At 40.9% G+C, this 27,138-nt stretch overlaps 1 protein-coding gene across 5 annotated transcripts in view; it reads left to right on the forward strand.

The window, feature by feature from the left end:
* The window catches only part of PTPRF (protein tyrosine phosphatase receptor type F), a 381,207-nt gene that overhangs the window by 131,616 nt on the left and 222,453 nt on the right, over positions 1-27,138 (forward strand). The window lies entirely within an intron of this gene.

Genomic DNA, 27,138 nt, shown 5'->3' on the forward strand with positions numbered 1-27,138 from the left:
AAGTGTCCACACATTCTCATGTTTGCTGTGGTTGTGCAGTTGTGCCTTTGAAAAAGCCCAGGGCTCCTGGGACACCTGAGCCAGAGCAGTGACTGCAGTGCACTTCCTGAGCTGCCACTGCCCATCTGCTTCTCACTACAGATTTTGTCACCAGGCTCATAATTAAGGTGTAATTTTGTGAAAGGTAAAGGTAAATATCAGCAGTAGCCAGGCTGAATGGAAAAAATGGACTGGGGGTCCTTAATGTCCTTGACTGAACAGAAGGAGTTAATTTAGACAAGCTGGAAAGAAGAGTGAAGGGAGGATGTGAAGAAATACAAAACCACTGTTTTTGTCATCACTAGGGGTGATGTCTATACTTAGTGTGTAGTCTGTATGAGTCTGAGCTGCCCAGGTAAACTGAGGGCAGCAGCTGACGCCTTCCTCAGCTTTCTTTCCTGGCTGCTGGAAGATTATTTATATCGCTTTATTGTCTACACATCAAAGCCCATTTTGAGTCTGACAGAGAAAAGTATATGTTAATATTCTGAGGAGTATAAAAATTCCCGAGGTTTTTATTACCTTTTGTCCTGGCCCCTGGGAAGGAGTGAAGCATCACTTAATCAGGTATGTGGCAAAAAGAGGACAGAGCTTGAGATGTCCTGGGACAATTCTTGGCCTAAGGATAACTGGCACTAGACATGGTTTGCTAATTTTGTGGAATACTTCTACATACTTAAATTTAGCAAAAATTGGCTCTGCTTCACAGGCCCAGATCCAAATATTGGTGTCTCAGATGTGAAATGCTTCTGTGTTGAGAAGCGTGTGTATGTGCTCCTTTTCTGTGGCACAGACTGACTCTGAATTACTTTTTCCTAATCTGGAAGGCAGATGTGGAGGACGATAACCCATTAACTGCCACAACCACCATGGATTAGCGGAAGGTTTCCTAGGAGGGAAAATGTTGCTTTGTGTATTTTAGCAATTTAGAACTTTGCTATTATCTTACTCTACTGATCTTGTCACCATCTCTCAGTGGCAGAGAGCTGTGTGAAAGGGCCCACTCTGTGCTTCTGCAGGGGCAGAAAATCATCCCCAAAGGCTGAATATTTCATGCCCTGCCATCAGTGATGCAGACACGTGAGATATGATAGCGAAGATGGCAGTGGGGAGTTCTGGTTCAGGAAAGCACTGAAGGGCAAGGGGAGCCTTGGAGGCAGTGGAGGGATGAGTAAGCTCCATATCTGCAAAGCACTCCTACATTTCCCCTAGTAAAAGCAGCTTGGTAGTAGAAGCAAGGTTATCCCTTTGTTTCAATTCCTGGAGTCAGTCCCCAAAATCATGCATTATTGGAACAGTGAAGATCAAGGGCAGGGAAGGCAGGATGTGATGGGCTGTGCTGCATCCCTGCCAGGAGGCTGCCATGTGGCTCATGGCCGGGTGCTCAGGGAGCACCCAAAACTGGGGCTTCCCTGCCCTCCCCTTCTGTGCTTAGCTTCAGAGCTGCTGTTGTTGCAACACATTTCTGCCTCCCTGCTGTAGCTTCCTGACAATTAGGCAGCTGGCAGATAGCTCAATGTTAACGCCTGAGATGAACAGATTGAATATGTGTCGCCTGGCGGAATTAGCACCAGGCGTGCGCCGTGATGCCTCTCCTGGAATTGAGTTCATGGGAGCTGTGAATAACCTCAGCTCTGAGAAACTGAAGGGACATCCAGAGGTTAACTCTGTGGTGATGTGTCAGGACAAGAGGGGCTCAAGGTGTCCCCCTGACAGCAGGACAGATCGGTGGCTTCTTAGCTGCTCTGAGGGGGTGCTGGGAGGAGAAGGTGAGCGGGAAGGCCGCATGACTGTGAACAGTGGATACAAAAGTGCTAATTTGGCAGAAAGCACTTTCAAATCCTCCCTGGCTTTTACAGACTGCAGTAAGAAATTATTAAATTTTCTCTGTGATCTGACTGTGTTTCTGTCAGGGTGACCCTAATTCCATTACAGCAGCTCTGCGCTGATTCAGGATGGCTGTTTTACACTTCCTCCCTCAGCTTGCTTATGTGTGGTTTTTTTTTTTAAAATGCACTCTGTACTTTCCTGTCTGTCAGCCTCTGATTGTGCATGGGAAAAATGGCTTTGCAGATTTCATTTAATGTTCAGTTCAGTAGTCAGCTAAAAGATGCTCTTTTCCAGACTTTGGAAATATGTAATTTACTCTTATAAAATAAAAAACAAAACCAAAAACCAAACAAAACACAAAAACACACAACATAAATCCCCCCTCAAAACAAAAATGTGGAGAAAACTGGAAAAAAATTAATACTGACATCAGAAATAATCATGTGTTTTTTTGTTGGATTTTAATTTTTTTTAAATTAGGCTTTGTTTTAAAAGGCCTGGGCACATCTTCCTTTAGCCAAAGGAAGAGAATAGGTGACCTATCCAAAGTCTTGTGTATCTCAAATATATCTTGGTTTGTCTTGCACCAAATTTCAAAGGGCTTAAGGAAGAAAACCACTTCAAAAGTGACCTTGTAGAAGGAAAGAACAAAGACAGTATTGGGCCAGCTACCTGTGAAGTCATCTGTGGTAAACAATTTGCACCTTTTGATTTCTACGGATTTGGCTTTTCTTTGAGGGGTAGGGAAAGGTTGCATCAGTGAGGGGTACTGGTGAAGGCAGGTCTCTGGCTCTCACCACCTCTGGTGAGCAAGAACCCTAAGTTTCAAGTCTCTCAAGGCTGCCCTGCCCTTTATAAGAGGCAGTTACTTTAAATCCAAAAGGCATGCATGTCATGCAGAATGTTATTTTTATAATTAGTCAATTTTCTTGGTTGATAATTGGATTAAGGAGACACATTAAAAAAGAAAATAGGAAGGTGAAATGTTGATGCATGTGAAGGCTGGGATGAGGAGGGGTTCTAGTGATAGGACAAGGGGTAACAGGAACACGTTGAAGCATAGGAGGTTCTGTGTAAACATAAGAAACAGCTTTTTCACTGTGAGGGTGACAGAACACTGGAACAGGCTGCCCGGTGTGGTTGTGGATTCTCCTTCTCTGGAGACATTCAGAACCCACCTGGATGTGTTCCTGTGTGACCTACACTGGGTGATCCTGCTCTGGCAGGTGGGGGGAGGGGTTGGACTCAATCTTTTGAGGTCCCTTCCAATCCATAACATTCTCTGATTCTGATGGCCTTTCTAAACTGGTGATCCCAGGTGAGTGCTGGTTTGCTCCAGGGTTTCGCATTACACCTGAAGTGCCATCCAGAGGTTTTGGAGAGAAGAGCTCTGGAACATTTGTTAAGGCTTTTGGTTCCTCTTAAGCCCTCACTCTGTTGTCTGCCATTACTTTTACATTCCTGGGACCTGGTAGCAGCATGGCAGGTTTTGACTCCCCAGTGCATCACTGCTGCCTTTGCCTCATAACCCAAGAGATGCCTCAGCTGCAGCCCAGCTCCAGTGCAGCTGCTCTTGGCCACCTTGCCAGACAGATTAGCTGTTGTGTAAGTCTGGAAAACAGCTGCTTTGCAGAGTTGAGCAGTGGTATCCCATCCCAAAAGCTGGATGTGGAGCTTCTCCACTGCTGCCTTGCATCTATTTCTGCTTGCAGGTTTCTTTGTTTACATGCCTGTCCTCCAGACACCTCACATAGTGATTATGTGTAAGTGGTATGATTGGATTTAGGTATTGCAGCACAGATAAATACTAATTTTCTGCAATTCCACCTCAACTAACTCGACAAATTCCATTATTGAAGAGAACATGTAAAATACTGTTTAGGAAAGCCCATGTACATGAGACACTGGGGTTGCATCATTAAGGGACAGATTGAAATATTAACCACAGTTACGTGCAACCTTATTTTTGTTGTCCTTACTCATCATATATATATTTAGGTATAAATGGATTCCACACTTTGCCTTTAAATATCTCAGTGCTGCCTGCTTGTTACTGAGTGTTGCAGATATTAGGGTATGAAGGATACTGTAAGAACAAAAGCCATGTGTAGAGTAGACAGCAGATCTTTTTCTGCATTTATAGCCAGTTCCCTTTTAGCTCCAGCTCTTGCAGGAGTCATGTGAATTTGTTTGGTTGACTACCTACAACAGGTGACATCATTTATCATTGTCATTTCTTTTCTTTTCTATTTGTTCTTAAAGCTAACATCACTCATCAATCAACATAAGGTGCTGGGTCAAAGGTCCGCCAAGCCCCAGATTTACTGGAGGATGTAAGAATAGCATAAATATCAAGTGATCCTTTCCTCGTGTCCTCTTGTAGCCTTCCATGACCAGTGGCTGCTGAGCACAGAGAAGTGGTGCAGCAGCTTCAGGCAGGGTTGCTCTAGATTCTGCTCTGTGGTAGATCCGGGCTTGACTCTGAGCAGGAGTCATCAAGGGTGTCCTGGGTTTGCATGAAGACCACAGTGTAGGCTCTGACTTTTGTCTCAACACCATGGCTCTTTGTTTAACCCCCCTGCTGCTGCTCTGCAGGGCTAAGCGATCTCAGTTGCCTTTCGCTTCATTCAGACTCAACTAAGAAGCCAGAGTTATTCTTTTGCCTTCATGTGGGAGTTCCTATGTGTAAGTGTCCATGCAAGTTATCAAGCACAGCAAGATACGGAGGGGCTGCTGATATATTTTATACACTTTCCTTGAGAGAAAGTGTGCTCACTGGCTTGGTGATTCAGGAAAGCAGTAAAACCACCTGCTTAAAATTTTATCTTTACTGTAGATTGATAGATTTTAAGGCCAGAAATCAGATCAGTGTCGTTTTCTACTCTGACTTGCATAGTCAAGACTGTATAATTACTTATACTTGACTGTATAATTTCAGCTAGTAATTTCTGCATCTACTTTTAACAGCTGTGGATGAGGTAGGACATAGCTTTTAGGAGGCTATCAAATCACAATTTGAAGACTAAATGGTAGAGAATTTACTCATCTCTTGTGTGGTATGTAAAAATGGCACGTAATCATTACTTCTACAAATCTGTATTTATTTCAAGATTCATTTATGCTTTTTTTTTGGGGGGTGGGGGGTCAGACACTGCATGTAGTAATCTCTGTCGGCTAGGCTGGAGACTCCTGCTACTTAATAGAATCTCCCTGAGGAAGCAGGTTAGAGTGTAGGAGTTAGACAAGCTGAAAGTTTTCCCTATGTAGAAAAATGTGTTGGTCTTGATTTTTCTGATCAGTTCTTTACTGATCTTCTAGAGTTTTCAGTATGTTTTTAAAGACAAAGGATCAGGACCAAAAAGAGAAATGGCCACATCTTGTTCCACATACCATGGCACTTTAACTATTACATTGAGCCAGGAATGTGCTACTCTGCAATGACCTTTGAATCACCTTCTTGGCCTCTGATTCCCTGGGTGCAAACCTCCATTTCATAGTGTGACTTGAATTTTTGCTCATTAATAAGTGCCCGTAAGTACATTAAAATGCCTTTTGCTGGACCCCAGTTCATCCAGTCATCTGAGTAATTCTTTACAGGTGATCTACTTTTAGTTTTATCAGCTGACTGGCAGTCTTGCTAAAGCTTACCCTTTACTTTCCAAATCTAGTTGCAAGTTAGTTGCATTTATTCCCAGATGTTAATCTGTTGTGACTATTTGCAAAGGGTGCTGTGAGTATTCTAAGAAGATATTTAAAATTTCCGATAGTAGTGATGGTAACATTATTTGCAGACAGAAAAGAGTGCCAGGGAAAATGGTTTGTCATGCTGCTGCTTGCTGCTAGTAGTATTGATGTCAGATGAGGATAAGTATAAGGTCTGAAGCTCTCTGTTTTAGCTGAGCAGTTGTAAAAAGCAATGAAATGGCAATAGGGATGCTTTTTTTGTTTCTTTGATTATTTGTTTGTTATATTGGTACTTCAGAATGATACTGTAATATATGATGATAAAACTCATTTTTGTGAACAACCAGGAGTATGAAATTTGTTTGCTCGAAATGTTAGTCAATCTATTTTGATGGTGAACACGTTTGGTTTTAAAAAGGGAGAGGAAAAAAAAAAGCATCTGTTCATGGATGGTTTTTCTCTGGTAAGATGTCTTTCTTTATGTATCTGTAGCTGAAAAACAGTGTTGTACTTCTAATTGAATGCTGTATTTAGCTCCTTTTGACAATCATTGCTTTGTCTGTGCCAAAGATGAATCCAATTTATTTTGCTGGGGTGAAAACACTGTAAGGTGCTTACTGAAAGTTTTAAGTAATATAAATATCTTCTACCTTGCACACTTTTCTGACATACAGTTACTGAATGGAACCAAAATATGTTTTATGATGGATGATGGTTTTACATTTATATGTGTATTGTAGCCTGCAATGCTAGACTTTGCCCTGAGTGTCAGTTACACTTGGGCTTTCTCTGATGCATTGTAATCTTGAATCTTTACAGTAAGGGGGACTTACATGATTTTAGAAATAATTACAGAAATAATTCCATTTCACGTAGTACAAGCTGAAATGAACTTGCAGTCCTGCTGTGCTTTTGAGATGGTCCTTCACTGCATGTATGACTAATTTTTTAGGTTGGTTTGTTTGTTTTGGTTTTTTCCCCCAAATAATTAACAATATGACTTCCAGGAATGTATTTTGTAAAATTAGATTGAGACATGTAGATATTACTTGGTCAAAACATAAAGCAAATGCAAATTCTGCATTTTTAGTGTATTTTTGTGACATCAAGGATGCCTGTTCTCAGCTGGTGCTCCTGTTAAAGTCAGCATGTCAAGCAGAGTTTTGGACTTGGTTGTCTCTACGACATGTGGTTATTTTACCTGAGGTGACACTGAGTTCTCTGGAGTAGTCGTGGTCTCCTAGAAAGGACCATAATCATCACTGTTGGCACTGTTTAATACTGCAAATTTGAAAGAAAGAGTCCTCTCAAGGAGCCTTGTTGCTTGCCTTTGCTGCTTTTCTTGTATGTTTTAAATTAAAAACTCTGTCTAGATGTGATGACTTCATTGGTTCACCTCAAAGGTGAGTGATAAAAGCCCTTGTGAGTTAATTGCCACTCAGGGAGGAGAAGACAATGACTCTTGAACCTCTGTACTTAAATATCAGAGTGCAGAACACCTATATATTTGCTCTGCATTTATTTTAGTCAAATTCACTTCGCCTGTTAGTGCAACTGTTGTGTTACTTCTGTTAAAGGTTGTTTTGAAAAAGAGGTTTTAAGGAGGCTAGGAAGTCCTCAGTGGCTTTATTCAGGTAGGTCTTTTGCCCCTGAAAATCACTACTTGTAGTAACTGTTTTGAGTCTTGGCATAACTATGCCTGGCTGTCAGGATGGTTCATTTTTGCTCTCTTGTCAAAGCTAGATGGTGGCTTGTGAGGGTGGGAGATGTAAGCCCATCACCAGCAGGTGAGGCAGAGGTGGTGTTTCCTTGGGTTTCAAACTTGAAACTGAAGTTCTTCCTTTAGAGGAAAATGTGTGAGTTGCCTTGCATTGGTTTCAGAAAGGATTTTTATAACTGTATTTGAAAAAAACCCACAGTTTGTAAGTGAGAAGGCTGTAGGTAGATTGTAGATACAGAGTGTTTAATTCAAAAGACAGAAAATTCATCGGAAGAACTGAATCATGAGTGGTGAAAATCTTGTGAAATGCCAAAACCAGTTAAAAGACTTATATGATGATGATGCCTATGTATTTTAAGCCTATTTAGCATCCAACAGAAGCTTCCAGTAGTTTCATGATGCAGCCTTAGAGAAGCAAATTTACCTCCTACAGTCACCACATTGATTTACAGGGCATTTCATTATAAGGGGGTTATGCTGACTAGGGGAATCAGAGGAAGATAGAAGAAAGAGGAAAACAGGAAAATGCTTTCATATTCCCATATAAAGAACTGTGATGCCTTGTCCCTAGCACCTTATTCTCATTCTTGGCATGCTGACTACGAAGAATTTAAAATGGCTTTTGGGAGAACAATGAGGGTAGTCCAAGACCTGGAAAGGCTGCCTTTGCTTCTCTTTGGTGTAACAGGTAATGGTTTTGGCTGTTGATTTGTCATTTATACATGCTGTGTATATACTTCCAGCATATTTTTTAACAGGCTATTACACACAATTTAGCAGAGGTTACACAAAGTTCTTTAGTTATTACCTGTTGTTTTCAACTTTTTGCAAGTTTATTTTTGGCTGAAATGTACCCTGCTTGGTTTTCAGCCAAAGTTCAAGTTGGGGGGCTCTATTTTGTGAGTCAGACACTTGTTTTTTTGGATCTTTATGCAAAAGTTGTCTTTGGATACTCTTAAAAACAAAGAGAGTGGAAAAATACATTTATATCCTGTAAAACAAGCTTTGGAGTTATTCATGGGTCTCAAGTCTAAAATACTAGTGTAAACATTTGACGTCACCACAGATGTGCTTCAGCAGTCAAGAGAAAGTGTAACTTCATTTGTGGAAGGGAGTGACCCACAGAAAAATAAGCTGCTGACTAATTCAACGGGGATTTCACAGTGAATCATTAAGTGCATGTGAGTAAAGGATGCTGTCTGAGCTTGTGTGTGACTGAATTGCCCATATATTCATATTGTCAATGTAGCAGAGAGCTGCTCTTGCCTCAGCTCTTGAAAGACCCAGAGGTGCAGAGCAGAGGGGTCCTCCAGATCCTACAGCTCATGGCCTGTAACATGGGCAGAGGGAGTGAATATGCATCAACACCATGGAATTTGCATCCTGGTGTGTTTGGCTGTTTATTGGGGCAATCATATAAATAGTTTTCTTTGCTGGAGTTCCTCTGTGGTTGTATTATAGGCCTCAAGGGCTTGTACTTGTCTTTTTTGGTGCCTGTTGAACCTTGATTCTGCCTCGGTAAATACATGAAGCATTTAACATATTTAGCTGGCTAAGTTTGGTGGGTTTCTCATATGCTAAAGATATTCCTCCTTTCCTATGACTTGCAGAGTTTTGTACCTTTAGAAGCAGAGTATGATTTTGGTGGGCTGTTTTTTTTTTCCCCACGTTTAAACAGAATCCCTGGGAATAGGTATTGTTCAATCAGCATCTATGCACCGCTCAACATCTTTTCAATTAGTCACACAGCCTTCTGTTGCAGATAAAGAATTTTTTTCTGAGGTAAATTTAGCTAAAATTTCAGCACTGATTTTAATCTAGTAAATTGTGGAAGAAGTTTTCTGTGTAATTTTGGGGAGTGTGAGGAGCTCCACTTAAAACATAAGGACTAATGTGCAGTATACCACATGGTGTTTTCCAGGTTTATGTCAAATTGTAGAAGAAATTAGGAATTATTTTGTGTTATAATCACTTCTGGACTGCTTCAAACTCAAGGTCCATTTGTCCCAGAATTGCCCCAATATAAACCTTCAAAAAAAGGCCAGCAAAACCTACATCTTTTAGGAAGATGCAAGAAGAAAAAATGGCTACTGTTTTCTCATCCCACCCATATTAGTTCCCATTTCCTATGTAAACTTAGAAACCATTGTAAGAACCTGGATTTTTATTACTGTTTCTGTAAAGCATTATTAATTGCAACAACTCTAAATATTGTTATATCCACACGGGCAAAGGAATAATGCCCAACGTAGATTTGTCAAGGTCAGATCAATCTAATTTCTTTTAATGACAGGATAACAGGCTTTGTGAATGGAGAAGCAGTAGATGTCATTTATCTTTAGTAAAGCTTTCAATGCTCCCTCATGAGACTTTTTCTTGTGAAACATCTGCTCATAGGGTGGGTATTTGGCAGTTTGGTAGCATTCAGCATTTGCAGTAATGATCTCTCTGATAGAATAGAGAACACGCTTATTAAATTTACAGGCAACAACAAGCTGGGAAGAGCTGCAAGCATGTTGGAGGACACCATTAGAATTCAAAATAATCTTTACAAATTGGAGAAACTGTCTGAAAAGGATTCACGTCAATAAGGAAAAACGTGGGTAGATGTTTGAAAATAGGCGTAATCAGCTGCATAAATACCGAATGAGAGACAACTGGCCTAGACAGCCAGTATACAGAAAAGGTCTTGCAGTGCTAATGGATCAGAAACCATACAGGAGTCAACAATGCCACGCTGTTTTGAGAGGGCAGGCATCACAGTGATATGCAGAAATGAGTACCACCATCTTGAAGATGTATTAGATAGTCTTTCTACTCTGCTCACATTGATAAGGCTTCCAGTGAAGCAACATCTCATCTTGAGCATCCCACTGCCACAATAATTGAGGAAAAGCACCTCCCTCTCCAGCACTAGTAGAAGAAATAATGTTCATAAACTGCAGCTGGGAAGTTCAGGTCAGGCAGTAAGAAACACTTGCAGACATGAAGAATTGTTGAGCACTGAATTGAATTTCCGGAGGAATTTCTGGAATCTCATATACAAACAGAAAGTAGTCCCTCATCATATAGGTTTTGAATTGCCAGTATTATTTCTTAAATTGAAAGTTTTTTTGTCTTCATTTATGAGCCAGGAAGTTACAGGCTCCCAGTCCATATTCTTTAGGTCTCCTGGTACTCTGATATTTTTACCTTGTCCTTTTTCATCCTCCTCTCAAGTGGCATTCACTCTCTTCCATCTGACTTCAACTTGTGAACTGTGTGAAATTATTTTTCTGGCCCTTCGTCCTCACTGCCCTCCTCTGACTTTATACCTCTCCTTGAAAGGAGCTGGTGGGGAGAACACAGGAGAAACTTGTTCACAAAATGAAACTTAAAAACTTACATACATCCTCTTATGTAGTTTCCTCATAAACCCTCATGGGTTTGCTGTCTTTTTGGTCATATCGGTTCACTGACTGAAGGTCTTTCAGCTGCCTGTTACAATGCATCGTTTATCTTCTGAATCCACATCATGGGGTCAGTTTTTTGGTTTTGTTTTTCTGTTTTTTGTGGGGTGGAGGTGGGGATGGTAGGGTTGCTTGTTTCTCTCTCTCTCTCTTTTTTTTTTTTTTTCTCTCTTTTTCTTATCTCTCCCTATGTTATGTATTCATCTGTAGGTAGTTCTCTGTCCTGAGACTTTACCACACTATGTGCACCTTCAGAGGTCTGTGTCTGAACTTTCATTGCTGCCAGAGCTTTGGTGGCTGGGCAGCTGCTGCTCCAAGGCAGGGAGTTTGGGTGGGTGTGTGCTGGTTGCTGCTGAGATGGACAAAAGCCCCTCTCTGTTTCAGCACCACATACCTCAAATACCAGCATTTGTCAAATATTTCTAAAAAATTTGATGTGGCCATGCTGGGCTGAGCACTGCAGCTGAGCAGGTTGGAGTCTCTGCCTGTTGAGTATCTCCAAGAGAGAGATTGTGCTTTCTGTCTAGAGCAGCATTGACCAGCAGCCCTTGAGAGGTGCCTTGAAATGGCTTCTGGAGGTTAAAAATGCTTTGGACAATTCCAAATGATGCTGTAGATCTCTTAAAAACTTCTAATGTCAACAACAATAGTGGAAAGGAAGATGTTTAAGGTTTCCCCCCTCCTCCTTCCAATACTTTTTCTTCGTATGAATAACTATGCAGAAGCCCATGGGCTTCTGCCTGGTGAGAGGACTCCTGAGATTGTATGGGATGGGAATGCCTCATGCTTCATGTTAAAAGAGCATTGTTACCTTGTTGTGTGTTTGTTTTGAATAAGAAAAAACTATTTGCCCACCTAAGCTTTTCCTGTCCTGGGTTCCATAGAAAGACCGTGATCTTATTGGAAAGCTTTCTCAGAAGCAGATCAGAAGAAATTTTTCCTTTAAAGGAATTGATTTAAATCAGGGCATAAGCCATTACATGAGTTCCTGAATTTTGGACACTCTGGCCATTATGCTGGGTTGGTTTTTTGGTTTTTGTTTTTTTGGGTTTTTTTTTGCAGTCAGACTTTGGCTTCAAACTGCAATTATTTTTCACAAAACCGACAATGAAGTCTGTTGCTTGTTATGAATAATAGAATATGGTAATATCACAACTATATATGCAAACTCTGCAGACTGACAGCACAGCTGCTAAGTGTTACGTTTTTAAAATATGTACAATCTTTTGTCAACAGAAATAAAACTAGGAACATTACACAGTTTGTTTCTGCATGAGAGTGTTTTGTAGGGAAATTTAATGATGAACTGTTCTACATTTTGACCTTTAGGAAAAAAAAAAATTCTGAGTCTTTGCACCTTCTAGTGAATTGGTGAGATTCTCAAATTAAGATATGTGGAATCCTAATGGCCACCCTGACATTTCCTAGGCTTGGCTGGATACCTGGACTTGATGAGTTTTCTAATGTAACAGCTCTGCCAGGCTGGAGAGGCTCACACACACTGCAGCTTTCTTTAAAGCGATAGCACTGTAAACCTCATTCCAATTAAAAGGTGATGCTGTTTCTGGTAATGGAAATTTGTTTTATTGTTCCTCTCCCCTGACACACATGTGAGTGGAAGTGTTGTAGGAAACTGTTACTGCTGTTGTTTCTGTAGCTCATTCTTATCTCCCATCAGTCTTCATAGACAAAAAAGTGAGAAGTGCAGCCTGCCCGCTGTCTGAGGGCAAATGTGAATCAGCAAGATAGACCTTCAGAGGGGGTAATGGGCCTGACTACAGATGATCCTTCAGTGCTTTACTGCCATCCAGTAGCATGTATCTTGTGTTGAATCACAGGCAGCGAGAGAAAATGGGTGAAAATACAGTGAAGAACCCACAGCAAGTCATCATTTTAGTGCTGAGAAGGGAATGATGCATGTTCAGGCCATCTTCTGCTCTACTACTCCTACCTATGGAGCAAGGAAGTTAGAGTTAATACCTAGAAGAGCAAGAAATAATTAGTAAATATGAAGAATATAGTATATTTCAGTTTTCTGTCCCTCACCAGGAAAAAGCTACAGCAGAGTTAGGCATCCTGCTTCTTGATAGAAGATGTAGACAAGCACACTCCCAAAATGCCAGTGCAGGGACAAGGGAGCTTGGTATTGCTGAGAGGCTTTTCAGGTGTTCCTAAGTTCTGTTTGTCTCATCTGCACAAAGAAACACCAACATTAGCAGATCACTGATGGTGTCTGTGCTGGCACAGGGTACCAGAACTGATTTATAGCACTTGTTCAGCTTTCAGTGAGCAGCAAATGTGTTGCTTAATTATTGATGGCAGATGTATTATTGCAGGAAATTAAGACATCAAGGAAACAAGTAAAAACTATTACTGAATAGAGCTACAAACAAGGTAAGGTTGAAGAAGATGCAGGGGGACAGCAATGAGATATTAAAAAAAAATCTTGTGCTCAGGAATGCTTCACACCTTCTAAAAATATCTGGTTAAATTCCCAAATCTTTAAGTGGTCATTCATAGTACACAATTAAATATTCTATTAGCTAACAAGTTTGGTTTAATTTATTACATTTGTCATTTAAATTATCACATTTGTGAATGTGTAAAACTTTCCTATGGCTTCTCTCAGCGTATCCACTTATATAAAAGGCACTGTTTTGATGTTCCTCAAAAGATCTGGCATAAATTTATGCATATATGTTAAGGCAACCTTTGGCTTTTGAGACCAAAAATAAAATGGTTTTGGGTCCCTGGGCTGCTGTTCACCCTGGAGCAATGATGTGGGGTGCTGCTGTAGAGAGCAGGACCGGAGAGCCCGAGCTGCTGGCTCTAGTTTTCTATTTTTTTTTCTGCTTGAAACTGTGCTGCAAACAGCCCTAAGTGTTCCCAGATCTTACAGATGGTACTTTGGCTTTATTGAAAGATTTGTGTATATTGTTCACCTCTCTTTTGGACCTGGGCTCTAATCTTGCACATGAGACCCTGTATGCATACAGAGACCAGAGCTGTTGGCTCTGAAGAGCTCCAGCTCATCAGGTGGCACCAGGAGGAGTCTGGTGTTTGACTGCTTTCCTTGACGCCTGGATGGAATTTCTCATTTACTGTCACTCCAAGTTCCCATTAGCTTTCAGCTTTGCAGATTTCATGACAATTTTTCAAATACATAGTAAGTGACCAAGACTTATTGAGAATGAAGTGGATTAAAGAAAACCCTTTCAACTTCTCGTTTTATGCTAGAATTATTAGCTATATTAAAAATCATAGGGAGCATATCTTACGTTTGTGTGTAACCTCAGGCTTCCAAAATTTTCCATTTCATTACTGTTCATAAGCTCATTATTTTGGTACATCTGTAGTAATTTTGGATCCCTTTACTTTCTAATATCAATTATGTTGTTTGAAAAGTAATAATATTAGAAGTCTTGTTATGGAGGACTCGGAGCATTTTTAAGGCAAGTAAATGGGTATCCCTAAGAATGTGTCTAGAGACAGGATTACTCTTTGAAATGTCTTTTTTGTGGAGAAGGTATACGAAGTGGTAAAAATTGAGAGATTGGCATTATTCATCATCTTTCAGATTTAGTGACAAAATAGCCTCATGTAGTTTTCTTCCTGTGATGGGAGGAGAGTCTGCAAATGGAGACTGTTAAGTACATGAAAATAGGAGAAGAATAGAAAATATTCTCTAATTTGTCCTATAAGGTTGATTTTCCTGGTTCTTGCGAGCATGGTGTATGCACAAAGCCTTTTTGAATATAGTGTATGATAGGAATTGGACCAAAAGGAGATCTTTCAAAAATCAGACACTATATTGTAAACATTGAGAAACATGTTCCTAATTGGGTTTTGTGAAAAGCCTGGTGTTCTGTACACGTGCATCTCAGGATCACCCAAACAGAGCTTTGCCTGCAGACCTAATCAATTGGTTCTCGAGCTGTTTAGCTTTTTTAATTACTCTTGTCAAAGTGAAAATTCTGTGAAAGGACTTGACTGTGCAATTAGCTGCTGAACATTCTCTGCAGCAGTAGTGGGAAGACAATACTAAGTCCCAGAATAGTAGGAGATACAACCATAGGAACAAATCTGCTTCAGCAAAGAGGTATTCTGGTAACTAATCTGAATGAAAGATAATTTATTTTTTAAATATGCATATATTCACAGATGCAAGCAGCAAAGGCTGTTTGTGTTAGAAATGCCAGTCCTCAGTTGAATGCCAGGTTGGTTATCATTTGCTGATTTCTCTCTGATTTGAGGGCCCTGCTTTTCATGAGCAGAGGCTGCTGCTCTGCCCACAGTCAGGGCTGAGCATGTTACCAGGGGTGCCAACTTGTTGACCTCAGTGCCACTGGGGATGGGGTGTGGGGGGCTAAATTTTAGGGAAAAAATTTCATCTTTCCTGCATTGCAGCCACAGGGTAGCACACGGTGGGTGTCTTCTGTGGGCTGCAAGAGCCTGGTAAGTGTTCATTCAATGATCTATAGATCATCTGCTCAGACAAATTATATCTCTCAGCAGCTTCACACTAAACTAATCTAGGCATTTAAAAAATAAATAAATGAGGCAGTGTCTATAAAAGTTCCCGTCTAGTGAAGTGGAGCGGTTGGAGCCTGATTAATGGATCCCATTTACGGGTCTGCGTGTGTGTTCACCGTTCCCCTCTGCTGAGCTTCGTCATCCAGGACAGCCCTTGCTGAACCATCCTGTGCACCCCAGCACCTCTAGCCGGGACCACAGCCATGGCAGTGCACATGGGACTTCCATCTCTGTGGTTGGTGTGTGGCTGCAGGGCAGAAGACAAAGCTCAGGCAGGATACCAGAACCGCTGCTGAGGCATCACCAAGCTGCATTGACCCTCTCCTGTGTTCAGGACCCAAGTGCTGTGGCATGTACTGGGAGAAACATGATCTGATCCTTACAGTGCTGGTGCCCCTCAGAGGTGTACAGCATTGGTTTTCACAAAGTTAAAACAATAAAAAAACAGTTTAGATTTACTCTCTGTGTTACCTCACTGAGCATGGAAGGGACCTGTGCTGGCTGTGTGCTGAGTGACCGAGCCGGAGCTAACTCACTTCTGAAAACAGCATGGTGAGGGGGGCTGAGAAATCCTCGTACTCGTCCTTCCGTGCTTGGGAATGCTTAATAGATTTGAAGGCTCAGAATTTAAATGCAGCTCCTTTCTGTATTGATAGAGGGCTTTGAAGTCACTTGAACATTTTACTAAGCGTACATGCCAGGTTTTAAGTTATTTGTAGCAGGGTGCTTGATTGTTTCTTATCTTCATTAGGCTGTGTACCAGAAGGTCAGTCTGCACGCATATGCACATGCCTACAATCATTTATTCTCCTGCCTTTTAGCACCCGCTGCACCTGGGCGTGTTACTAGAAAAGGAAATTGCTTCTTTTGGATAGCAAATAACAAAATTTATCCCAAGACACGAGATTTTTACAAGGACTCAAGTTCTAGGACCCCATACGTGGGTAGAATTTTCTTCCCCCCTGAGAGGAAGAAGCCAGATTCAGAAGTGCTGAGACATCCATTCCTTGTGGAGAGGTTTGAAAACAGGTGAAAGGGCTTAGAAACCAGAGAAATATTTTATTTGTTCTGAAATAGTCTGAGCATAGACTTCTGGTTTTGGATTATAGCTAAAGGCAGCAAGATATTATGAATTTAGAAAGTTATTTTTAATGATGTAGAATATATAGCCTGTGTATGTGTGTAAGGTAGCTACAGTGAAATCAAGGAGACAAACACATTTAAAACTTAATTGTGTTTTTCAAGCAACTGGAAACTCTTAAGCATCCAACAGTAGCTCCTCTTTATGTATAATACCCATTTTATGCAGTATATGAGACAGGCTCTAGGAATGAATGTTCTCTGTACAGGGAAGGACACTGATGGTATGAATAGCCTGTTTTTTTGATGAAGCTGGAAAAAGTGTAATGAATAGGACACAGAATTCTTGGAGGAAAATGTCTCATGGTTAAAACAGTCTTTGGTGTTCCAGAAGTTTGAATTCAGAAGCCATGGAGATGCCCATAATTGTGAAAAGGGAGCAAATGTATAAAAAGTGATAAAATGGATCCTAAATGCAGAAGGTGGTGCTCCTTCAATTACTTCATGAGATCAGTGAACTAAAGGGATAAAATCACATAACTTTTCAGATTACAAGAGGTTCCAAATTGCCTGTAACATGTGCCATCCTGTGAATGTTAATGCTGAGGTGCATAGTACCAGTCTTTTGGCAGCAGAATTGGGAGATGCTTTCTGTTCTGAGACTTGCTAAGAAATATGAAGAGATTAAGACTGGGCTGTGAGAATCAAGTTTTTAAGATGCAAACAGGTAAATAGGAGGGAAAAGGTGTATCTGCCTGGGGAAATTTAAATACCTTTTCTCAGCACATTTGCAGATGGATCACCTTACAGGTATGAAAGAAATGTTTGCATTTTTGAGCTCCAGGAGGTGCTTGAGACATGCTGGTTTTCCATCTTCACTTCCCTCCTGCCCCTTTGCTTCTTGTGATTTAACATTTTTTAAGTTCATTGGGAAGTTATACTTTGTCCCTTCAGTTATTTTTAAATTATGGATTATTTTTATAAGCAAGTCCTTTTGGCTGTGGATTGGCAATCTCTGTAAATTATTTGATGGGAAACTTAATTTGAAGTTTCTTCATTGCTTATGACAAGATATTTCTGCTCCTGTCACTATTGATGATTCATAGCTCAAGTGAAGTGCTTAGCACTTCAGAAAGAAGTAACAAGGGCAGTCGTACTTGTAAAGTATTCCCATCCTTAAAAAAAAGAGGAAATAGGTCCCATGAGGGCTGTGGTGGATTGTGCTTAAATAGTGTGTGAGGTTTGCCTTAAGATTGGGCTCTGAAACGTGGAGAGGGAGGCAGGGGCCCTTCCTGATACTGAATTGGAAGAGAAACATGAGATAACACACATTCATAATTCATTTAATCTCCTGAGCATGTGGATGAGCAGCCAGGGGAGTTTGCAAGCCTGTTACTATTTGTGTGTGTGCATGGGGGCAGGGTGCTCATGGCAATCCCAAATGATTTGGGGTGCTCTGCTTTAACAGCTGGGCTGTATTGTGTGTTCTTGCATCAGCCACAGGGTATCTGGGTGGGTGATTAGAAGGAAAGGGAAAGTAAAGAGGCCTTGCACTGGTTAGAATAAAAAACATGAAACAGAGTACTGAAGTACCAGCACCATCTGGATGTGGCTGATACTGTGCACAGTGCCTGTGCTGGAGCAAAAAAGGATCTCTGTTAAAATTACACAGGCACAAACCTTTAAAGGGCAGGAGGAGGGAGTGGCTGGCTGCCTAAATTCCTGCTGTTTTGCCATTGCTGATGTTTTCCCTGTAAGAGGCTACAATGAGGAAGCCTGACAGATGGCAACAAAGGGAGAGGTGCAAACAAGGGCACTCCTGCAAAATAAATATTGAGCTTTAACTGTTTCAGTAGAATGTTTAAAACACATGTAAGAATGTGGGTAGAACTACACAGGCATGTTACAATGGTTAGGTAAATTTTCAAAAAAAAGAAAAAAAAAAAAAAGCAGTAGTGGTTGTTTTTTCTCCAGCCAAGCTGAATTCCAGGGATGCCACCCAGAGCAGCTGCATGCCCTGAATGCTGATGGGCAGCTGGTGCTTGTCGTGCTCCCCAACCAACTTTCTCCATTTTTCAAGAAAATTCTCATGTTCTTGTTTCGGGTGGTGTATTATAAGAGTACTTTTGCAGCTGTATGAGTTTAGTGAGGAGGAACAAAATCACAAATGAGCTGGAAGGGCTTAAGGGAAAAGTCTGGCTAGTTTGGGCAGGTGGGGTTTGAGGGCTCTGTACTGCCAGCCAGTTATGAGTAGAGAAAATTCATTCTTCAAATAGTTATTCTTGGTTTTGGATGGGTTTTAGCTCTTTGACTACTCTTGGTCTTGTGGAAGGGTGGAGGAGACTAGGGAATTCAAGGGTCTGTTGCTGGAATTTGGTGAGGTAAATGTAAGTAGAGGAAATCTTGCATAAGTTGAAAAGATTGTGATGATGGCTGTTTATAGACTTGTGTCTTTTAAATCTAAAGAAGTAATGTATCTGGTGTATGTTTGAAAGCACTTAATGTTTGAGTGGACCATAAAAATGTGTGCAGATGTTCTGCCTTCTTGATTCGCAGGTTTCAGGATATTTAAACCACTGTGGTGGCTTTTCTCATAAATTGTTTTATGGGGATATCCACAGTATTTTAAAACCAAACCAAGACGTTCTGTCCAGTATTTAACCTTCACTAGAGAGAGAAGTAAAAAGAATATTACAGTGTGTGTTTCTGCAGGTATAAATTATGTCATTTACATTATAAAGAGAAAGCCTTTTTAAGCCTAAAGCAAAAGGAGGTGGAGTGGAAAGGTGAGCTTCTGTACCTCCACCTCATTACCTGATCTCTGAGAGCTGGAATTCTTACCCCAGCTTTGTCCTAGCACTGTGGCAGGCATGTGTTCAAGCTGAGTTTGACAGTTTTTTTTGTTTTTTTTTTTTTGTCTGGAAATCACTGATGTTCTAATGAATGTGAACTCAATTTAGACCCTCGCAGGACCTTCTATATTGCCTCCTGCACATTTGTCTGAAATGCTGACAGATAAACTAATTTTTCTTCTTTTAATATTAAAGAACAATAACAGCTTCTTTAACACTGGGTAAGAAAGGCTTCAGTAGCAATGCACTTCAGTGAAATACCGAAGATATTTCTGTGAGCTGTCCCACATCAAAGCTGCAGAGCAAGATTTCTCTGCCACAATGTGACCTCTGCAGTGCTTCAAAGTGCCAGTGCTTTGCCCATCTGCCAGCTCTATGTTTTTGACTAGTGGTGTTCTTGCTTATACCACAGGAAAGTACTTTAATCTAAGCACTTTCTTGGGAAATCTTTTCCTTAAGCATATAGACTTTTGAAATCAAATCCCACAAATGTTTTTTTTCAGTTGCCATATTGAGCATACTTGGCAGAAATAGAAGAAATGAGGACAGTAGTGCTTCTGAGGGAAGAAACTCTCTCTTTTGGTGGCTTCTGCAAAACTAAATGCATATTCTTTCAGCAGTATTATTTGTTGCTCTTTTGCAAACTTGTGTGATTTTGATGCATTGCTAATATTTTAGCACTCCTATTCATTAAGGAGCTCTCTCTGTCCTGTGAGTTGTATTTCTATGCAATGTGTCATGGAAAGTGAGAGTAATTTATTGTCCTTGTTAATGCAATGTGTGATCTGGATCAAAGTTCTCCTGAAACCTCTGTAAACCCATAATAGTCAGCCCATTATCAGTTAATGCTGGCCAGTATCAGTCATTTTCTCTGGAAATGACAGGAAATGAAAATTTTCAAGCATTAGACCAGGGGCCTGATCCAGTTTCCTTCCTGTTCCTTTCTTATCTCTGTTTCAGTCACGTGTTGTTTTACACTGCAGACAGTTTGCAGTTGGGTCTCAGTCTACAAACCTGTTAGTTTCCTGTGGCTTTTCTGCATCAATGACTTTCTGAACAGAAGAGGTTGACTCAACCCATCAGTCTCAGGATCTGCTCTGCTTTGGTTGGGATTCCCCTTGTGGTGGACTGCTTGGTGGTGTAACCTTCTCCATGTTCCTTGGGAACTTCTTCCCTTGTTGCCTTTTGCTCGGGCAGAGCTCCAGGGGTATGGCCATGACTTACCACCCTTTGTCTCTAACACAGTTGAAAACATTTGTAGCCCATCTCATATTTTCCTTGAAGAAAGTAAACTCCAGAAATGACCGTTCAAGTGGTCTCACTTCATGTGGATCCATTTTTTCTTCTTGGAAAAGCCAAGATGAACCTCTAAGACCAGATGTACCTCTTGTGACACCACTCCAGCTGGGCACGCGGGAACATTTGGAATCTGCTCACCACTCTGCTTTTGGCTTGCTGGGAGGAGGAAGGGCTTGGCAAGGATGCTCTTAGCATGGTACAAACTTTGTCTTTCCAGACGTGGGAATTAAAATGCCTCAGCATTTATGGAGGGAATGTAGTTACCATGGCTGGTTTCAGTTAGTCTCCTTACACTGATTTGCTGATTTTTTGGATACATTTTCAGCTATTGCTAATGAATTTAAGAAACAGATGAGTAAGTTTTGCTTTAATTAAGACTAATCTTGCAATTTGAAGTAGTATGTTATTTTTTGCTTTTTAAAAGCTGATAGGGAGAAAAAGAAGCTCAACAGACCATTTAATGAAGGATAAAACCGATTGGGTCGTGCATCCTCTCCATGTATTATTCGACCATAACGTAATATATATCCTGTCATTATTCCCACCCTATCCATTAGCCATCACAGTTCAGAAATAAACAGATTCCCTTCTCCATTAAATGTAATTTTATAAGCTGCATTATAACAAAGCTAACTGAGCTATAAGTAGAGAAAAAAGACCCCAGTTTTCAATGTAAATGGCATAAATCTGATTGTGCAGAGAGGGTGTGTGGGAAGGTATTGTTGCTGTAAGGATATTAGATGAATAAATTAAAAAAAATATAAATCAAAGAACTGTTTCAGGATCCAGTAGTTGCAATCAAAAAGCAGAAGTCTTCTAGGAAAGATTGGCTTCTCCTCCTAGAGATACACACTGAAAATGGGTGAAACAGTAGAGGTTGCTATCAGTGTGATACAGTTGGGTATATGGGGAAACTTTCTGATGGTGATATTCATGCCCAGTTGGAACATGGGATGAGAGATTTGGGGAAATCTCAATTTCTGGAGATACTCATCTGAAACAAAGTTCTGAGCTACCCGCTTTAAATTTTATATACTACTTTAAAGTTAGTGTTTCACTCAGCAGGAGGTTGGGCTAGCTGACCTGTGCATGTACCTTCTAATTTGAATTATTGTCCTTTGTGTGATTAACTAATATTTTAAGTAGTAAATGGAAAAGGAAACAACTTTGATGCTGTGAGGTTCTGTACAGCATCTACACAGAGCACACTGCAACAGGGTGAGAGGTATAATGTATTTCCCTGATATCTTGTTTGTAAATTCTGGAAAACCATGTATGGGAAAAAAGCAGATTAGTTGGAAATGCAGAAATAAAGCTTTCTATCTGCAAAAGTAGTACAGATAGAACTACCTTAAATTTTATCATGGTTTAGATGTTGTCTTCCTTTTTGGAGGGAGAATAGGTAATATTGTTCTCTTCTTTCTTATCTTTTTGACCATATTTCCTTTTTATGAGAATGATGAAGGCTGGTGCATAATATTATTCAGTGCAGCATGCGGCACGCTGTAAATGCATGTTGATCCCTCCTTTCTGGGCTTTGCATTATTTATAGATCAGCCTCTACATAATTGCATTTGAATTACTAGTAACTAGTCATGTTTGCCAAAAAAAAAAAAAGAAAAAAAAAAAAGAAAAACCCGCGTATTTTTAGACAATTTATTCAGAACAGTTTTCTTTTCCCTTTGGGTGCCCCTGTCAGTCTGAACTCTACTAGAACCCCACTCCTCCTCACTCTATGTTCAAGTGATAGCCACTTTCCAGAGTTAGCCTCCAACACTGTCAAGATATCCACATTCCTGAACTGGCCTCAAACACTGTTGTTACTTGTCCCACATTCCAAACACATTGTGAAATAACAGGCTGAGTGTTGGGCTTCTGATGGTCCCTTGGGCATCCTTGTCTTAAATGATCTTACTCTTTGTCCTGGCTGCTGGTGCCAGGTCTCATGGTGCTACCATTGGGCTGACCTTGCCTCCGACTTTCATTTGAGTCACACTGAAATAAGTGTTTTACCTCTTTCCCATTGAGTAGAGAGAGACAAGCTGTTTCTCTTAGCATAGGTGAGTGGTTGTAAGAATTCAGTCTTGGAGACTGTTGGGGCAGGTTTGGAAAAAAAAAAAAATATCTTGACGCGATAGTCAAAAGTTCAAGTGAGAGCTGTGGGGAATTTTGAGGTTGCTGCAGAGTATTTGCTGATGAGGAAAGGAGGAAAGTGCTTTGCTGCAGAGGAGCTGGAGAGCTCTAGACCTGTTTCTATATATCTATAACTCGTGTTGATCTGAAGGGACACTTTAAAGAGCGGCCACTTGTGCTACTGTAGGGGCGGTGGTGTGCCGACCTGGAGTGCCACTTGTGTCCTTCTGACTGATGAGTTTTGTTTCTGTAATTGGCAGGCAGTGATGAATGCAGTCCTTGTGCAAGTTTCTCTTGTTTTCCTGTGTTTAAAATGCCAAGTGGAAACATTAAATACTGCCCTTGCCTTACCTTGCAAAAGTAGCAGCCAGTGCATGGCAAGTGAGCCAGGTGGCTTTGGTCTCTCCTTCAACAGCCTGTTCTCTCTGAAGAAGGTATGGTAGATTCTCATGTATATACATAAGCATACACATATATATATATATAAATTTTTTTTTAAATACATACATATATATTTATATATGATGGTTTGTATATGTGTGTGTGTATATATTTATATACACACACACATATACATCTGAAATTTATTTAAATAATTTTTTAATCTTTTTAACTCTCTCCTCCCCATATCTACCCCTAGCCCTGCAAGTACTCTGTGCTGGTAAGGGGCTGACTGCAGAGACTGTCAGCATCAGCGTAAAAGATCAGGCAGCTGCAATGATCAGCTGTGGGAACTGATTATCATTTCAGGGGCAGAAGACAATCAACATTACACCTAATTATAAATGTGCTTGTTCAATCTCTTAATGTTTCTCGTTTGACCTGTGTCATGCCTGATCCTTCAAGCCTGTGTAAATGGTGTCAAGGTTTGCTGCTTCCTGTACCCTAGGCTTTGCTGCCCAAGAGTCTTGGCTGTGCACGTCTGTGTCAGGCCTCTCTTGTGCAGATCAAGGTTAAATCCATTTAAGGTAAACAGATTAACACATTTTCCCATGTCTAACTTGAGAGCAGTGAGTCTGTCATTCCCTTAAAAGCATTGCATGCGACAGGTCCCAGATGCTGAGCTTTTCTGGGCAGCTGTGTTGCTTGCTTGACTGGATGGGTTTTACAGCTGGTGTCCGGCTGTTCTTTGTTATGTTTATCTGCAGTCTCTGGGGCTAATCTGATTAGCAGATAGCATAATCTTGCTAAATATCTGATTCCCTCCTGAGCCCTGGGGTGTCAGCTTTACTGGTTTCTGTGGGGTAGGGGGGGGCTGTGCTTTGGTAGGTGACAGGGGTCACTCTGAAGCAGCAGCTGTGTCTCCCTGGTCCTGCACTGAAGCCCAGCATAGGCTTCTGGCAACTTCTAATACAGCTTTGTTCAACAAGTGCATTTGTGAAGTTAATATCAGCTAAAAGCAATTAGCTTGGATGATTTGCCTTAAATCTTGATCTTTCTAGAGCATCTGTCCTTGGTCCATGTTTTTAAGTTTTCTACTGCAGATCCTTAAACCTAACTTACTGTTGCTTGCTTCAGAGATGGAGGCTGTTTGGTTTACAGAAATACTGCTGCTGTTCAGAGAGAATAGTTTCACCAGTCCCTGTGACTTCTGTAGCCTGCAGAGCCCTGGTGTGGGCCGCTTGTTTGGCAGAGCGTGGCTTTAAAGATGTTGAACAGAGTAGGACTGGGACAAGTCTGCTGGTGGGTTGTGGTGGAGCTCAGCTCTAAAGCGGGTTTGATGGGGAGAGGGGAATGCAGTAGAGGTATGAAATGAAAGTGCTACAAAAGGTGTTCTCTGACTGCAGAAATAGGGGATTTGGATGTGTTTATGACCTGTCTGTAATGTGCTGTGTGCTGAAACGGGGCGTACCACATCACAGCCTGAAAAAAATTATTTAGGGGCTGCAGAAAGAATCAGTATGGCAGAATTATACTTTAAAAAGCATATCCAACACATGCAGTAAGTATATATACATAATGTTATTCCTTCTGTATAAAATATATAGATTTTTTCTTTTTTGAAGATGTGTTTCATGCTATTAATATAGTCTAGAGCTTTATACAGATTGAAAAACTTGTGTGGTTTTTAAAAAAATGTTTGGCTACCTGTTTGGCTACTAGAGACCGACTTTGCAGAAGCCCTGTTTGTACTGGTAAAAGGTTTTTATTGGAAAGTCTTGCTTAGTATGTACTGTACTAATTACTTGTCTCTGGATAAACCAGGCCAAATGTGTTGCCCCTCTGAACAAGCAAACAAAGCTTCCTGGTACAACATGGTTACTTATCTCCTACACACTGAAGTAGCATGAACTGGTGAAGCCATCTCTATTCCACGCAGTTCATCTCTCTTAACAAACTCCCAGTTTTCTGTGGACTTGTCCAAGGTGGGAGAAAGTTCACTAAACTGTTGATAATCCATGATAATGCGTAGGTAAAATGCACTGTGGATTGCTGACTTTAGGAGTGTTGCTACTGAACAGATTCTGCCTGCAGCCTTGTCCCCTTAAACTGCTGCCAGCTTTCTTAATAGAGAACAAGCTTTAAATAGTGTGCGGGCTTTCATGATACCTTTGTTACTTTCATTCCATTGTGTAGGGATCTTGCTCACAAACCCAACCTGACCCTCTCTAGCCTTTTCCTAAAGCCGTGGTATTTTCTGAAGAGGAAGGTGGGTCCCTGTGCAGGCACCAGGATCTTGTCCTGTGTGTCCCATGTACAGACTCATGCTGGCTCTGTTGCAACAGCATCTTCCCTGTCTGTGCAGATTCCTGCCAGCACTGAAGAAACCAATCAACAACTGTCACAGATGCAAGGATTTTATTTTCCCCCTTCCAGCGCTGGGAAGGTTTCTGTGGAGTTTAAACAGAGAAGTAAACACTCAGAGATTGAACCTCAACATTTTTTACTATAACGAATGTAACAGAAAAAAGTAATGGAAGACTCTGGCTAGGAAAGTGTAGGATTTATAGACTTTCTAGTGCTGTCAAGGATTGCTGCTCATGCTGCCTCCAGGACTGAAGCTTTTCATTCCCATATTGATAAACTCCTTCACTGCATAGCAGCAGGAATAAAATCAGCCAGCCCAATATTATCTTCTGAATGGGCACACAGGTTTTATACTCAAGATCTCTCCATACTGGGCACAGGCTCCACTTCATGATGCACATATTCTGTACATATTTTTTTTAATACTTCAACTACCCCATCCTGCACCTTCTATAGCATCCCCACAGTTTGGTGTTGCTAGTGTTTGCTCCTTTGTCCTTCCACAGTGCTGAAATGGATCCCTTCCAAGTCATGAATCTCTGACCTAAGTGATTGCCCTTTAACTTGAACTGTGTTTCTGAGTTGGGGCAGATGGTGGTTGCTTATTAAAATAGATTCGAATATGGTAATATATTCCTGAACTGGCAGTATGCTCTGCAGCCTTTTTCTTACAGTGTTGTTGAATGAGCTGGAGAGAAAAAATTCAGTGTTTCGGAGGCAGCAGAGTGAGGAGGAGGCAATTCCCTGCATAGTGGGCCCTGAGGAGCAGGACTCAGTTGCCACTTCAGAGACTTGGTCTGTTCCAGGCTCCTCTGAACTGCATTTTGCTTTACTGAAACTTATTTCTTTCATTGGCAAGGCTATTGTTTAGGGAAGCAAGTGCAGTGGTGCCATAATTTTTTTGGTTGTACATTGTAGTCACCAAATGCTTTTACTAGACTTGTATCCTCTCTGAATCCAGTGGGGCTTTCCCACACTTCAGCTCAGGAACTGGCAGGCAGACCTATAGCTCAGGCAGCAGAAGCGAGGTAGTATTTGAGCACTCTGCTGGTCTTCTCTATTTATCTGTCAGCTGTCATTAATATCTGAGAATGCAGTTTCTGCTGCTTTGGCAGGAAATCTGCTTTGAGAAATGCAATTGTAGCAAAGTGCAATTCTGCTCTTGTCTAGGGTGTAAAAGTGCAGGATGTCTCAGTGTAGGATCCCCCAGTGCTGCTGGCCAGAGGGGTAGAGGTGGTGGAGCAGGCAGAGTCTGCACAGCTCTGGGTTGCAATATAGGAGTGAGTCTCCTCCTCTCTTCATTCCCTTCCTGAAGTTCACTGGTGGGGCTTCAGTTGCTGCTTAGCTTTAAATACAGCAAAAGACTTTTTAAAAAATGGTTTTGCTAGGGAGGTATCAGTTTAAAGAAAAATCCATCAAAGTACAAATTGTTACTCTTCATTTCCATAAAACCCATAATGATACAGAAACGGTTGGAAAGTTGGTACTTGAAAAAAAAAAAAGCTATGTCTTAGCTTCTTCATTTTATGAAAGAATCCCTTTTGGGTGGGCCTTAATGCTTGTATTGAGCCATATTTAAGATATGCAGTTCATAAGAATTAACCTTTTCCTGGAAGGGGTCACCCAAAAGCTGAACCCTGTTAAAATAAGGAATACAAAGCCTCCTTTTTTATTTTCAGTGTCAAAGAGGTGAGAGTAATATATATATATATATTATATATATATATAAATATATATATATGATTTTTGTAAGTTTTAAAAAATATTATTT

The sequence above is a fragment of the Calypte anna genome, chromosome 8 (assembly GCF_003957555.1).
Source record: "Calypte anna isolate BGI_N300 chromosome 8, bCalAnn1_v1.p, whole genome shotgun sequence".
NCBI lineage: Eukaryota > Metazoa > Chordata > Aves > Apodiformes > Trochilidae > Calypte > Calypte anna.